The following is a 3,270-nucleotide window of genomic DNA, read 5'->3' on the forward strand; positions in this document are numbered from 1 at the left end:
TACGACTGCAGCTAGAGAGAGCTTGTAATCGATTCCCCTGAGCAGCGATCTGTCCTTGGGGCCACTTGACCTCACGAAGACACACGTGAAAAGGGCTAGAGAAATTAGTCACAGTTCATCGGGACACTCTTCATTACAAAAAAAAAGGGGAACCCCGCCCAAACACTAGCAGAGTACGAGAAAGAATGGGTGGAGATATGTTCCTGGGCCAATCCACTCAAGCACACACCATCAGTGAGGCAAATGAAAGGTCATGAGGAATCATGATAATAAGTGTCCTAATGATCTGTTTATGCCGAAGTGACAAAAGTTTTTGGTACGGTGTTCCCCGCCAATATGCACATCTCTCTCAATGATGTAAAGCTAGAGAGCGACGCAAAATTACAGCACCTCCGGTTTCCACTTTTTGTTGTGTCACCATTCTACTCAAGGGCTTGTTTGTTTGTCAGGATTAATATTGTATGAATATACGGAGTATTATTTTTGCCAATCTATCGGATTAGTAATGATCGAATTAGTACTACATATCCAGTAATATCCTACATTGTACACTTTGCCGTATGATATATCTGAGACATGTATAATTCGTATTGTAAGTATTATAATCAAATGCTGAGGAGTTGGACATTGCATGGCACAAGTACGTACGAGGCTCATCAGAGATTTTTTCTCTTCAGTATGAAAACAAAACAAGTTAACAGAATCTCTAGAAACACTCGATTGAGTTGGCCAGAATCTCTAGAAACGCTCGATTTAGCATAGTTCTACGATGAAACATAGAGAACTCAACCAACAAAAGTAAGAGATGCTGGAAGCTTTTATGAAGTACTGGAACAAAAGATGGTAGAATTCATATCACTGAAATTTCATTCAATTCCAGGGAGAAACCCGCCATCGCACACACTGACCACGCCACATTAATACAGAGAGAGAATTGGCAACGCTACAAACTACCATGGCCAAACACAACATGACCATGGCCAAACACATGATAAACTTGGCAACGCTACAAACAACCATTGCCATACAAGTTTTTAGCTCAACTAATAGAAGAGCTCAAAACTTGTCACTTGTCACACTCCGTTGGTATAAATGATAGGGTTTTCTTGTATATGTCATACACCACCAGGATCTTTTGCTGCTGTATACTCCCAAATGTGGAGGAAGTATCACCTGAACCAAGCATGAGCAAACACATGATACCTGAATCAAAGATCATATAGTTTTCCGTTGGTAAATCTAAATCTGCATCCGTAAAATGGAATACCAGTGGGGGTATCTCCACACGATCAGAAGGATCGGATGGCAACTGGAAGCAAAGATCAACCTCGAAGGAGTTATGTCCATTGAATTGCAGAAGCTTTACTTGAGAGATGAACTCTTCCTTAACACGAGTATAAGCACTTTCCGCCAAACGTGTAATCGGCGTGCCTGAGTCTATGAACAGGCCACCAGACCCATCAGCATTGAGAGCAAAAGTTGTTTTGTTTACAGGCAACCTAGTGCTACCAATCGTGATTCCTTCGAGAGAAAGATAGTACAAAGTGGGTATTAATGGGTTTTGAATCGAAGGGGTGGTTTTGATCTTCCCATTCACACTTGCATGGGAGCCTATCAAAAGGGTACTGTGTTTACTTCCAAGCCAGGAAGTTAAGCAATATGAGAACGTGGGCTCACCCAACTGGGAGACGAGCGACAAGGGTCCGCGTCCGAGGCCTACCAGGCCATCGCCGGATTCCGGTCTGAATTGAAATATACCACAACCGAACGCTAGTTCGGTACCGAGACCTTCTTGAAAGTAAATGTTTTGGTGGCCAAGAAGGTGTTCCGCTTTTTAAGAAAAGTAACTTTTAGAAAAAAAAGATAATTTCAAGCACAAAAATCATGTGTATACGCAAATAATTTTTCTACCAATATGGATCTTGTTTGATAGATCTTATTGAAATCTTTTAAACGGTGCAAAAAAATTAAAAAATTATTTTTCATTTTCGTTATATTTGAGTTTGAAATTATCCTCTTTTGAAAAAGAAGGTTTAGAAAGAAAGCGGAACGGGGCCTAAATAACTTGCAGTGAAACTACCATCTCCATAATTATAGAAATACACGCACCCATTGTACGCGTTGCATTGTGATTTTGGCAGCTCATGGCATAGGTTGTTGGAGCAGGACACATTTGAAAAAGAGGAGGATATTTTGGGATCAACCATCGGGTCGGGCTGAGAAAAACACTCCAGACAAGACCGGCATTGAGTCCATATGAGGTCGCTGCCGGTATCCATTGTACCGTAGTATGATTTTGGCCGGGTACCTATCAAAAAGTTCATAAGGTATTCGGCCTCTCTAGCAGGAGCATAAACCGTGGTCCTGAGTTTTGGATGATTAGCTGTTAAAAACATTTGGAGCCTGCGGTTGGAACGCTTCACTGCCCGATATAAACGTTCGGAGTTAGTGAAGTTTCCACCTGAATCAATGTGGTTTAGAGTAATTTTAAAATCAGTTTTCATCTGTTGATCTTGATGATCATCAAGAGGTTGACGTGGCGTACGTGGAAAGTGAGGGTGAAATAGAAATGAGAATCAAAGCTAGGGTAAGAAAGAGGAGGGAGGATATAGATGGCGGTAATGAAGCCATGACTGAGTGGTGTGAGAAATAAGACACATGTATATCAGGTATTTATGGATCTGGGGATCCTGTAGGGCGCATCCGGGCCGTCAATCTCAGCAATGGACGGCTCGAATTTTAATCCAAACAATGGATGACTTGGATTAATAGGAGCTCGGATTAAATCCGAGCGTCGGTGCCAAAATAGACAACTGGATCATTTGCCCTACACGCCTTGCAGTGCTAGCCGCACTGGAGAAATCCCCAATCCGGTATTTATAATGCCGTTGTACTAACCAGTGCAATATGGAGTGGGATAGGAGAGAATAAAGTATGATGTTTCCCTTTCTAATCATTTTCTAGTTGTCACTCACTTTAGCTTGAATGGCGAATATAACCTTCTCTTTTGTTGCTCTTTAGATTCTCACCTGTTGTATTTTAGATACACGTTCCAACCACGCCATTACCTCATCGATCTTTCCCTTGCCACATAAGTGACCTTAAACGGGTGTGTTTGGATTGAGTAGATTAGTACGCCTTTTTTTTTTTTTTTTTTTTTTTTGTCTTTGATTAAATTTTTTTCGCATTTGTTAATTTTTACATCAATTTTTTGTGACTTAGTGATTCGTCTCAGCAAGAGGAATCGAAAAAATATATAAATCTTCTATC

General features: G+C 40.9%; 1 pseudogene; it reads right to left on the reverse strand.

Moving 5' to 3' along the window:
* Positions 1 to 826: 826 nt before the first annotated feature.
* On the reverse strand, positions 827 to 2,279 carry LOC131317556 (aspartic proteinase nepenthesin-1-like; annotated as a pseudogene).
* Between the last annotated feature and the right edge of the window lie 991 nt (positions 2,280 to 3,270).

The sequence above is a fragment of the Rhododendron vialii genome, chromosome 2a (assembly GCF_030253575.1).
Source record: "Rhododendron vialii isolate Sample 1 chromosome 2a, ASM3025357v1".
In the NCBI taxonomy this organism is placed as follows: Eukaryota; Viridiplantae; Streptophyta; class Magnoliopsida; order Ericales; family Ericaceae; genus Rhododendron; species Rhododendron vialii.